Source organism: Arachis stenosperma, chromosome 6 (genome assembly GCF_014773155.1).
Source record: "Arachis stenosperma cultivar V10309 chromosome 6, arast.V10309.gnm1.PFL2, whole genome shotgun sequence".
Classification (NCBI taxonomy): Eukaryota; Viridiplantae; Streptophyta; class Magnoliopsida; order Fabales; family Fabaceae; genus Arachis; species Arachis stenosperma.
The window spans coordinates 100,844,017-100,856,694 of record NC_080382.1 but is presented as its reverse complement, the minus strand read 5'-3'; the positions used below and the strand labels follow the sequence as shown (position 1 = coordinate 100,856,694).

Genomic DNA, 12,678 nt, shown 5'->3' with positions numbered 1-12,678 from the left:
GGAGAATTTAGCCAGAAATTTGGTGACCACATCATCCCAACTAGTGATACTTCCTTGGGGGAAAGTTTCAAACCATTGTGCAGCTTCACCCCTTAATGAGAAAGGGAATAACAGGATCTTATAAGTGTCATGATCTAGACCATCAGTTTTGACAGCATCACAAGTTCTCAGAAAAGTGGATATGTGCTGTTGAGGATCTTCCAATGGATTTCCGTCATAAGAACAATTGTTCTTGATTAGTGTAATGAGTGGTGGCTTCATGTCATGATACTCTTCGTCTGTAGAGACTTCTTTTCCTGTGGCATGCAAACAATCAGGAGGAACAAACAGCAGCACTCTTGAGAATTGAGTGCGGTTAGTTGAGACAAATTCTCAAACAGTTAGTGTGTTAGAAAAAAATTAAAGAAAAAGTGCTTGATCTAGATCTCCACTTCACTTAATCATTGTCAATCTATTTCAATCCCCGGCAACGGCGCCAAAAACTTGATGTGTGGAAAACGATTCAACACAAAACTCACCGGCAAGTGTACCGGGTCGCATCAAGTAATAAAACTCACGGGAGTGAGGTCGATCCCACAGGGATTGAAGGATTGAGCAATTTTAGTTTAGTGGTTGATTTAGTCAAGCGAATCAAGTTTTGGTTGAGTGGTTTTGTATCTAACAGTAAGTAAATGACAGAAAATGTAAAGGGGAAGGGAAGAATTGCAGAAATTAAAGAGGACTGAAAGTAAAAGAGCTGAATCTTAAAGAACAAGAAATTAAATGACTGAAACTTAAAGTGCAAGAAATGTAAATTGCAGTAACTTAAACTGTAAGAAATATAAATTGCTTGAATGGAAAAGGGGTTCGAGGACTGGGATTTCAGAATTCAAGCAGGGGAAATTAAATTGCAACAATTATCAAAGCAAGAGATGATTTGAGTTCTGTTAGATCTCAAACAGAAAGGGAAATTAAATTGCAGCAGGGGTTCACAGAAGAACCAAAATGAAAATGGGATCTCAGGACTCCAGAGACTAGATAGCAAAGTCTAGATCTCAATTGCCTTCCCAGATCCAAATTCACGAAGCAATTAACAAGAATTTAAAGAGGAAGCAGTAAAGGAAATTAGATTCAACTCAATTATGCAGTGAGATAATCAAAGAGATCTTAAATGGAGATTGAGACAGAAATTCCTCAATTCTTCACATCCAAGATTCAAACAAGAAAAGTAAAAATGCTCAAGCAAGAACGAGGAAGAAGAGAGATCAATTCTCCTTCCTAATTCTCTCAAATCTCAGTTCAAAGCTCTCAGAGAAAATGAAATTTCAAAAAGTGAGAATTCAAAAATCAAAAGAAGGGTCCTAATTACATCAAACTATCTCCTATTTATACACTTTCTATTCTTGGATTGTGGAATTTGGATGGGCTTTTGATTTGGTGAAGAAATGAATTTAATTGGATTTTTTATCCAATTTTTAGCCCATGAGAAAGTGGCTTCCAGGAGGCTGCCCTGCCCTTGTGGAGGGCAGAGCAGGAATTGGTGCGTGCGGCTCATTGCCTGCGTGCTTGGTGTGTGTGATGCTACAGGATGCTGCCCTGCCCTTGTGGAGGGCAGGGCAGAGTTTTCATGGTGCGCCAAGCTTGCTGCCCGTGCGTGCTGCTGCTGGCCGAGACTTCCTTGGTGCGCGCCAATCTTGTGCGCTGGCCATGCACCACAAAATGCTGCCCTGCCCTCTTCGAAACTTGGTGGAGGCACACGCTGCTTTTTTTTCCTTGGTTTTCTTGGCACCAAAGTAGGGCCTAGTTCCTTGCTTCCTCATGGTGCCGTGTTCGATCCTGGGGGATTGAAAGCAAGCTTGTGAGTAGCGCTCCCCCACTCCCCCTTGCTCATGAGTTCGAACCTTGTGGCAAGCATTGGTAAGCTTTTTCCTTGAATTTATTTCTTTGATGAGCCCGATATTGCTCTTGAGGAGGGCAGGGCAGAGTTTTTGCTCCCTTTGTTCCTTGGCATCAAATTGTGCTCCGCCCTTGTTGTGGGCAAGGCAATGTTGCTTTTCAAAGTTTGGCTTATTATGTTGCTCTCCTGGAGGGCAGTGTGCTCTCTTGGAGGGCAGTGTAGCTTCCTCCCTTCCATGTGCCACACTTCTTATCTCTTGGCCACACTTCTTAAGCCACGTTTTTCTTCTTTTCTTCTTTTCTTCACCTACAAGAAACCAAAACAACCACTCAAAGTATCTCTAAATTCATAAGTTTTATAATTCATTAAAAATTAATTAATTTTAGCTCAAACCTCATGATTTAGCATCAATTTAATGGTAGTTGCTTGATTTAGTGAAGTTATGCATTTTGATTCCAAATCACTTACTTAGGATGCAAGAAAGTGCATAAAGACTAATAAAACAAGTGAAATTAGCTTGAAAAATGGGTATATGATGACCTGTCATCAGCCGAATTCAAGGAAATACTACAAGAAACAAGAATGGCTAACAGGAATATGGAGGTACAGTTAAAACAAACAGAAAAGCAACTGTCAAAACAAATAACAGAAGAATTCCAAGCAGTTCAATTAAGAAGTGGGAAAACATTAAATACCTCACTTCAAAGTAGCAAGAAGCCGAGAAATGAACAAATAACTACTCAAAATCCCTCTGAGGACAATCAGAGCTCAGAGAGGAATAATGCTGGCGCTGAACGCCCAAACCATGCTCATTCCTGGCGTTCAACGCCAGAAACAAGCAAGGATTTGGCGTTGAACGCCCAAGGGGAGCACAGTTCTGGCGTTCAGACGCCAGAAACAGATAAGGAGCTGGCGTCTAACGCCACTCCAGCTTCCACCCCTGGTATTCAAATGCCAGTAGGGGATCAGACACATACAAGTGCTGATAACAACCCTTCTAAAAAGGCTTCCAATCCACATCTGTAGGCAATAAACCTGCAGCAACTAAGGTTAAGGAATACAAAGCCAAAATGCCTTATCCTCAAAAACTCCACCAAGCGAAACAGGATAAGCAATTTGTCCGCTTTGCAGACTACCTCATGACTCTTGAAATAAAGATTCCGTTTGCAGAAGCACTTGAGCAAATACCCTCTTATGCTAAGTTCATGAAAGAGATCTTAAGTCATAAGAAGGATTGGAGGGAAACTGAAAAAGTTTACCTCACTGAAGAATGCAGTGCAGTCATTCTGAAAAGCTTACCTGAGAAGCTTAAAGATCCCGGGAGCTTTATGATACCATGCACGTTAGAGGGTAATTGTACCAAGCAAGCTCTATGTGATCTTGGGGCAAGTATCAACCTAATACCTGCATCTATTATCACAAAGCTTGGTTTGACTGAAGAAGTCAAACCAACCCGAATATGTCTTCAACTTGCTGATGGCTCCATTAAATACCCATCAGGCGTGATTGAAGATATGATTGTCAAGGTTGGGCCATTTTCCTTTCCCACTGACTTTGTGGTGCTGGAAATGGAGGAGCACAAGAGTGCAACTCTCATTCTAGGAAGACCTTTCCTAGCAACTGGCCGAACCCTCATTGACGTCCAAAAAGGGGAAGTAACCATGAGAGTCAATGAGGAGGAGTTCAAGTTGAATGTTGTCAAAGCCATGCAACATCCAGACACCCCAAATGACTGCATGAGTGTTGATATTATTGACTCTCTAGTAAGAGAGGTCAATATGGCTGAGAGTCTCGAATCAGAGCTAGAGGATATCTTTAAAGATGTTCAGCCTGATCTGGAGGAATCAGAGAGAATAATAAAACCTCTAAAAATCCCTCAGGAAGAGGAGAAACCTCCTAAACCCGAGCTCAAACCATTACCACCATCCCTGAAATATGCATTTCTGGGAGAAGGTGATACCTTTCATGTAATCATAAGCTCTACCTTAGAGCCACAGGAAGAGGAAGCACTAATTCAAGTGCTAAGGACACACAAGACAGCTCTTGGGTGGTCTATAAGTGATCTTAAGGGCATTAGCCCAACCAGATGCATGCACAAGATCCTATTAGAGGGTGACGCCAAGCCAGTGGTTCAACCACAAAGGCGGCTTAATCCAGCCTTGAAGGAGGTGGTGCAGAAAGAGGTCACTAAATTACTAGAGGTTGGGATTATTTATCCTATTTCTGATAGCCCCTGGGTAAGCCCTGTCCAAGTCGTCCCTAAGAAGGGTGGCATGACAGTGGTTCATAATGAAAAAAATGAACTGGTTCCTACAAGAACAGTTACAGGGTGGCTGATGAGCGGATAATTTGTATACTTTTTGACATTGTTTTTAGTATGTTTTTGGTATGATCTAGTTAGTTTTTAGTATATTTTTATTATTTTTTAGTTAAAATTCACTTTTCTAGACTTTACTATGAGTTTGTGTGTTTTTCTGTGATTTCAGGTATTTTCTGGCTGAAATTGAGGGACCTGAGCAAAAATCTGATTCAGAGACTGAAAAGGACTGCAGATGCTGTTGGATTCTGACCTCCCTGCACTCGAAGTGGATTTTCTGGAGCTACAGAAGCCCAATTGGCGCGCTCTCAACGGCGTTGGAAAGTAGACATCCTGGGCTTTCCAGCAATATATAATAGTTCATACTTTGCCCAAGATTTGATGGCCCAAACCGGCGTTTAAAGTCACCTCAAGAAATCCCAGCGTTAAACGCTGGAACTGGCACCCAAATGGGAGTTAAACGCCCAAACTGGCACCAAAGCTGGCGTTTAACTCCAAGAAGAGTCTCTGCACGAAAAATGCTTCATTGCTCAGCCCAAGCACACACCAAGTGGGCCCGGAAGTGGATTTTTATGTCATTTACTCATTTCTGTACACCTTAGGCTACTAGTTTCTATAAGTAGGACCTTTTACTATTGTATTATCATCTTCGGATCTTTGGAACCTTTTTCTTTAGATCTTTTGATCACTTTGGGAGGCTGGCCATTCGGCCATGCCTAGACCTTGTTCTTATGTATTTTCAACGGTGGAGTTTCTACACACCATAGATTAAGGTGTGGAGCTCTGCTGTACCTCGAGTATTAATGCAATTACTATTGTTCTTCTATTCAATTCCGCTTGTTCTTTGTCCAAGATATCACTTGTTCTTCAACTTGATGAAGGTGATGATTGACGCCCATCACCATTCTCACTCATGAACAAGGTGACTGACAACCACTCTTGTTCTACAAGCATCTGAGGCTTAGTGAATATCTCTTGGATTCTTTAATCGGAGTCTTCGTGGTATAGGCAAGAACTGATGGCAGCATTCAAGAGAATCCGGAAGGTCTAACCTTGTCTGTGGTATTCTGAGTAGGATTCAATGACTGAATGACTGTGACGTGCTTCAAACTCCTGAGGGCGGGGCGTTAGTGACAGACGCCAAAAGAATCACTGGATTCTGTTCCGGTCTGATTGAGAACCGACAGATGAATTCCGCTATGCTGTGACCAGAGCATATGCAATCGTTTTCAATGAGAGGATGGGAGGTAGCTGCTGACAACAGTGAAACCCTACACAAGCTTGCCATGGAAAGGAGTAAGAAGGATTGGATGAAGGCAGTAGGAAAGCAGAGAGACGAAAGGGAAGGCATCTTCATGCGCTTATCTGAAGTTCCTACCAATGAATTACATAAGTATCTCTATCTTTACCTTTGTGTTATTTTCGTTCATCACCATATCCATTTGAGTTTGCCTGACTAAGATTTACAAGATGACCATAGCTTGCTTCAATAGCAACAATCTCCGTGGGATCGACCCTTACTCACGTAAGGTATTACTTGGACGACCCAGTGCACTTGCTGGTTAGTTGTGCGAGGTTGTGTAATGCCATGGTATTGAGCTACCACGTTTCTGGAGCCATTACCGGGGATTATGAGAGTTGTGAAAAAGTATTGTTCACAATTTCGCGTACCAAGTTTTTGGCGCCGTTGCCGGGGATTGTTCAGTTTGGACAACTGACGGTTCATCTTGTTGCTTAGATTAGGTATTTTTTTTTTTTGAAATTCTTGAAGATGAATTTTAGAGTTTCATGATGATTTGTTGAAATCTGGCTGGCTGAGAAGCCATGTCTAATCTGATTGGACCGAGGTTTCAACCTATCACCACAAGAGCTTGTTGATTTTTATCAATCTTGCTTTTGGAGCAGTGATCTGCTAAGGCTTGGCTGGCCTTTGGCCATGTCTAGTGTTTTGGACCGAAGCTTTCTTTGAAAGCTTGGCTGGCTGTGAAGCCATGTCTAATTCCTGGACCGGAGTCTTAGACTAGCATTGCACTGATTCCTGGGATTCTCATTAAGAATTTTGATACCTTTTTCCACTTAATTTTCGAAAAACACAAAAAAAAATCAAAAAAATCATAAAAACCAAAAATATTTGATGTTTCTTGCTTAAGTCTAGTGTCTCATCTTAAGTTTGGTGTCAATAGCATGCATTCATTCATGTGTCTTAAGGGTCTTCAAGTAATTCTTGATGATTTCTTACTCTGATCTTTGAATTCTTTTGGCTTGAGTGTTTATGTGTCTCATATAGTTTTAGTAGTGTACAAACTGCTAAGTTTGGTGTCTTGCATGCATTGTTATTTGATTCTTGTTGCATTTTGATTATTAAAAATCCAAAAATATTTTTAATTTGTGTCTTTTCAAGTCAATAATACAAAGAATTGAAGATTCAGAACATGCTGCAGAGGAATTATACAGAAAAAGCTGAGCATTCAAAAATGCCCAGTGAAGAAGACAGACTGGCGTTTAAACGCCAGCCAGGGCACCTGGTTGGGCGTTTAACGCCCAAAGAGGTAGCATTTTGGGCGTTAAACGCCAGAATGTATACCATTCTGGGCGTTTAACGCCAGGATGGTGCTAGGGGGAAGATTTTGTTTTCAAAATCAATTTTTTTTAGTTTTCAAAGCTTTTCAAAATCAAATCTTTTTCAAAACATATCTTTTCAATCAAATGTTTTCAAAATCAATTTCTTACCTTTTTCAAAGATACTTACTAACAATTAATGATTTGATTGAACATTTTTTGCCTTTTCTGTTGAGGAAGGTTTTATGTTTGAATCATATCTTTTCTTGTTAGGCAAGTCATTAATTTTCAAAATCAAATCTTTTAAAAGTGTTTTCAAAACATATCTTTTAAAATTGTTTTCAAATCATATCTTCTCAATCACATTTTTTTTTAAAACCAATCATATCTTCTTAACCTCATCTTTTTCAAAATAGTTTTCAATCAAATCTTTTTGATTTCTAATTTCAAAATCTTTTTCAAAAGTCACTTGATTTCTTTTCCACTTTCAATTTTCGAAAATTATCAATCAACTTTTAAAATGTTTTTAACATCTTTCTAATTAATTTTCGAAAATCCTCTTCCCTCTTTCCCACATCCTTCTATTTATGGAGTACTACTCCTCCTTAATGCACAATTCGAACCCTATCTCATCAAGTTCGAATTCTTCTACCTTCTTTCTTCTATTTTTTCTTTTCCTCTGACACTTCAAGGAATCTCTATACTGTGACATAGAGGATTCCACATTTCCTTTTTCTCTTCTCTTTCATATGAGCAGGAGCAGAGACAAAGGCATTCTTGTTGAAGCTGACCCTGAACCTAAGAGAACCTTGAAGCGAAAGCTAAGAGAAGCCAAGGCACAACTCTCTTTAGAGGACCTGACCAAATTCTTCAAAGGAAAAGAACACATGGCAGCCGAAAACAACAACAATGCCAACAATGCAAGGAAGGTGCTAGGTGACTTCACTGCACCTACTCCTGATTTCTATGGGAGAAGCATCTCTATCCCTGCCATTGGAGCAAACAACTTTGAGCTTAAGCCTCAATTAGTTTCTCTAATGCAACAGAATTGCAAGTTCCATGGACTTCCAATGGAAGATCCTCATCAGTTCTTAGCTGAATTCTTGCAAATCTGTGACACAGTCAAGACTAATGGGGTTGACCCTGAGGTCTATAGACTGATGCTATTCCCTTTTGCTGTAAGAGACAGAGCTAGAATATGGTTGGATTCTCAACCTAAAGAAAGCCTGGACTCTTGGGAAAAGCTAGTCAATGCCTTCTTGGCAAAGTTCTTTCCACCACAAAGATGGAGTAAGCTTAGAGTGGAGGTCCAAACCTTCAGACAGAAGGATGGAGAATCCCTCTATGAAGCTTGGGAAAGATACAAACAATTAATCTGAAGATGTCCCTCAGACATGCTTTCTGAATGGAGCATCATAGGTATTTTCTATGATGGTCTCTCTGAACTATCCAAGATGTCTTTGGATAGCTCTGCTGGAGGATCTCTTCATCTGAAGAAGACGCCTACAGAGGCTCAGGAACTAATTGAAATGGTTGCAAATAACCAATTCATGTACACTTCTGAAAGGAATCCTGTGAACAATGGGACTAGTCAGAAGAAAGGAGTTCTTGAGATTGACACTCTGAATGCCATACTGGCTCAGAATAAGATATTGACTCAACAAGTCAATTTGATTTCTCAAAGTCTGTCTGGGATGCAAAATGCACCTGGCAGTACTAAGGAAGCTTCATCTGAGGAAGAAGCTTATGATCCTGAGAACCCTTCAATGGAAGAGGTGAATTACCTAGGAGAACCCTATGGAAACACCTATAATTCTTCATGGAGAAATCACCCAAATTTCTCATGGAAGAATCAAGAGAGACCTCAACAAGGTTTCAATAACAATAATGGTGGAAGAAACAGGCTTGGCAATAACAAGCCTTTCCCATCATCTTCTCAGCAACAGACAGAGAGTTCTAAGCAGAATACCTCTGACTTCACAACAATGGTCTCTGATCTAATCAAAACCACTCAAAGTTTCATGAATGAAACAAGGTCCTCCATCAGACATTTGGAAGGACAAGTGGGACAGCTGAGCAAGAAAATTACTGAACTTCCTCCTAGTACTCTCCCAAGTAATACAGAAGAAAATCCAAAAGGAGAGTGCAAAGCCATAACCATGGCCGAACATGGAGAGGAAAGAGAGGAGGTGGACGCCACTGAGGAAGACCTCAATGGGCGTGCACCAATCTCCTCTGAGTTCCCCAATGAGGAACCATGGGAATCCGAGGCTCAAAATGAGACCATAGAGATTCCATTGGACTTACTTCTGCCTTTCATGAGCTCTGATGAGTATTCTTCCTCTGAAGAGGATGAGTATGTCACTGACGAGCAAGTTGCTAAATATCTTGGAGCAATCATGAAGCTAAATGACAAGTTATCTGGAAATGAGACTTGGGAAGATGAACCCCCTTTGCTCACCAAAGAACTGGATGACTTGTCTAGGCAGAAACTGCCTCAAAAGAGGCAGGATCCTGGGAAGTTTTCTATACCTTGCACCATAGGCACCATGACCTTCAAGAAGGCCTTGTGTGACTTAGGGTCAAGTGTAAACCTCATGCCCCTCTCTGTAATGGAGAAATTAGGGATCTCTGAGGTACAAGCTGCAAGAATCTCATTGGAGATGGCAGACAACTCAAGAAAACAAGCTCATGGACTTGTAAAGAATGTTTTGGTAAAAGTTGAAGACCATTACATCCCTACTGATTTCATAGTCCTAGAGACTGGGAAGTGCATGGATGAATCCATCATCCTTGGCAGACCCTTCCTAGCCACAACAAAGGCTGTGATTGATGTTGATAGAGGAGAGTTGATCATTCAAGTGAATGAAGAATCCTTGGTGTTTAAGGCCCAAGGACATCCCTCTATCATCATGGAGAGGAAGCATGAAGAGCTTCTCTCAAAACAGAGCCAAGCAGAGCCCCCACAGTCAAACTCTAAGTTTGGTGTTGGGAGGCCACAACCAAACTCTAAGTTTGGTGTTGAACCCCCACATTCAAACTCTAAGTTTGGTGTTGGGAGGTTCCAACACGGTTCTGAGTATTTCTGAGGCTCCATGGGAGTCCTCTGTCAAGCTAATGACATTAAAGAAGCGCTTGTTGGGAGGCAACCCAATGTTTTATAGTTAACTATTTTCTTTTGTTCTTTTATCTTTTTTTTGTAGGTTGATGATCATAAGAAGTCACAAAAACAATGAAAAAAGCAAAAACAGAATGAAAAACAGGAAGAAAAATAGCACACCCTGGAGGAAGATGCTGCTGGCGTTTAAACGCCAGTAAGCCTAGCAGTTGGGCGTTTAACGCCCAGTCTGGCACCATTCTGGGCGTTTAACGCCAGAAAGGGGCTTGATGTGTGGAAAACGATCCAACACAAAACTCACCGGCAAGTGTACCGGGTCGCATCAAGTAATAATAACTCACATGAGTGAGGTCGATCCCACAGGGATTGAAGGATTGAGCAATTTTAGTTTAGTGGGTGGTTTAGTCAAGCGAATCAAGTTTTGGTTGAGTGATTTGTGTTTATAAGAGATTAAATGACAGTAAATGTAAAGGGGGAAGGGAGAAATGCAGTAAAATAAAGAACAGAAGAGTAAAAGTGCAGAAACTTAAAGAGCAAGAAAGTAAATGACTGAAACTTAAAGTGCAAGAAACTTAAATTGCAGTAACTGAAATGGCAAGAAAGATAAATTGCTGAATGTAAAGGGGAATTGAGGAATGGGATTGCAGGACCTAAACAAGAAGAAGTAAATTGCAGTAAAGAAGGTAGCAGAAATTGAATTGGATGCAAGCAGAAATTTAAACAGCAAGGAAATTAAAGTGCAGTAAAGGTTCACAGAGGAACCAAAAGTAATCTCAGGATCCCAAGGGCTTAGGTAGCAGAGCCTAAAACCCAATTTCCTTCCCAGATCTGAATGAACTAAGCAATTGACAGAAAATTAAAGATGAAGCAGTAGAAGAACAGAATTTAAAGTGAATTATGCAGAAAGCAAATTTAAACAGAGCTAGAATGGGAATTGGGACAGAATTTCCCCAATTTCACACATCCACAACTCAGAAAACAGAAGAGTAGAATTGCCCAAGGGAATTGAGGAAGGAGATCAATCAACTCTCCCTTGATCCTCTGAAGTCTCGGCCAATTCTCTCCAGAACAATTCCAAGAGAGTCAAAGCCCCAAAGGAATGTGAAAATGAAAATTCAAAAGCCAAGGTAAAAGTCAAAATTCAAAAGTGAGCATAAAGGTAGCTAAAAAGGTCCTAATTACATCAAACTAAGTCCTATTTATACACTTTCTATTCTTGGATAATGGGATTTGGATGGGCTTTTGGATTGGTGAAGAAATGAATTCAAATTTATTTTTAATTTGAATTTTGGCCCAAAAACCACTCCCAGGAGGCTGCCCTGCCCTTGTGAAGGGCAGGGCAGAAAATTGATGCTAGGCACAATAAGTTGGTGCGGCCATGTTGCTTGTTGGTGCGAGTTGGTGCGCAAGAGGAGGAAATTTGGTGCGCCAGAGGCTGCCCTGCCCGCGCCAAGGGCAGGGCGGGCAAGGTTGATGCGCCAGGATGAGCGTTGCGCGCGGATGGTGCTGCCAAGAAGAAAAGTTGATGCGCCAGGAAGGAATTTGGCGCGCCAGGATGCGCTGGTGCGTGGGAGGCTGCCCTGCCCGCGCCAAGGGCAGGGCAGAAACGGGTTGGTGCGCCAAGGAAGGAATGTGCGCGCGCGATGCTGCCAGGACGAGGAAATTGGTGCGCCAGGGAGCAAAGTTGGTGCGCCATTCAAATTTCTGCCCTGCCCGCGCCAAGGGCAGGGCAGGATCCTTTCCTTCACATCGTGGGTTCGATCCTGGGAGAGTGCAAACACGCTAATTATTTTTCTTGGTTTCTTGGCACGCTAGTATGTCTCAAGGCTTGGCTTCCTCATGGTTCTTGGTTCGAACCTTGTGGCATGCATGGGTGTCATTTTCCTTTAAATTTCTTTCCTCATGGAGCCCGATCCTGCTCTCCACAAGGGCAGGGCAGAAATTGCTTCTCTTGGTTCCAAGGCATTATTTTGTGCTCTGCCCTTGGAGTGGGCAGGGCAGAGTTGCCTTGTCTTGGTTCGGTCACTTAGTGCTGCCCTCCTAGAGGGCATTCTGCCCTTGTGGAGGGCAAGGTTGCTTCCCCCATTAGTTGAGGCACGCTTCTCCCTTTTTTTGCCACGCTTCCCTTTTCTTTTGTCACGCTTCTTAGGCCACGCTTTTCATTTCCTTTTCTTTTCTTCACCTAAAATAAACCAAACAACCACTCAAAGTATCACTAAATTCAAGAGGCTTATAAATCAATTAAAATGCAATTAAAATAAGCTTAAACCTCATGATTTATCATTAATTTCATAGTGGTTGCTTGATTTAGAGAAGTTATGCATTTTTACTCCAAATCACTAACTTAGGATGCAAGAAAGTGCATAAATGCTAACAAAACAAGTGAAATTAGCTTGAAAAATGGGTATATGATGACTTGTCATCACAACACCAAACTTAAACCTTGCTTGTCCCCAAGCAAGCATCAAAACTAAGAGTAAATGATATGAATAGGAAAAGAACATAAATCCTTATTATGCAGATAGCAGAACTTCAATTTATGGGGCATTTATGCAGACAATGATACTCACTTATTGTTGCTGCTGCATAATACACATTTTGCATCAAAGGTTTGCTAAACTTGCTGTCATAAGACTCACCTTTTGATTACTCCCTTGGTAACTTTTTTTGGCTTACAATGCTTTAACAAGCTTTTTATTCTTTTAGAGGTTTGGTGTTAAATGTTGCAGCTTAGCCTTTGGCTTCATTTTCTTTTATTTTGCTCAACATCTTTCCACCACAGACACTTAGCTCACTAATTCTTCCTAA

The 12,678-nt window shown here is 41.2% G+C and overlaps 1 non-coding gene across 1 annotated transcript; it reads right to left on the bottom strand.

Annotated features, from left to right (window-relative positions):
• Positions 1 to 8,044: 8,044 nt before the first annotated feature.
• LOC130938599 (small nucleolar RNA R71) lies at positions 8,045 to 8,152 on the bottom strand. Its single transcript, XR_009069758.1, has one exon. It is a non-coding gene; the product is annotated as a small nucleolar RNA R71 (small nucleolar RNA).
• Between the last annotated feature and the right edge of the window lie 4,526 nt (positions 8,153 to 12,678).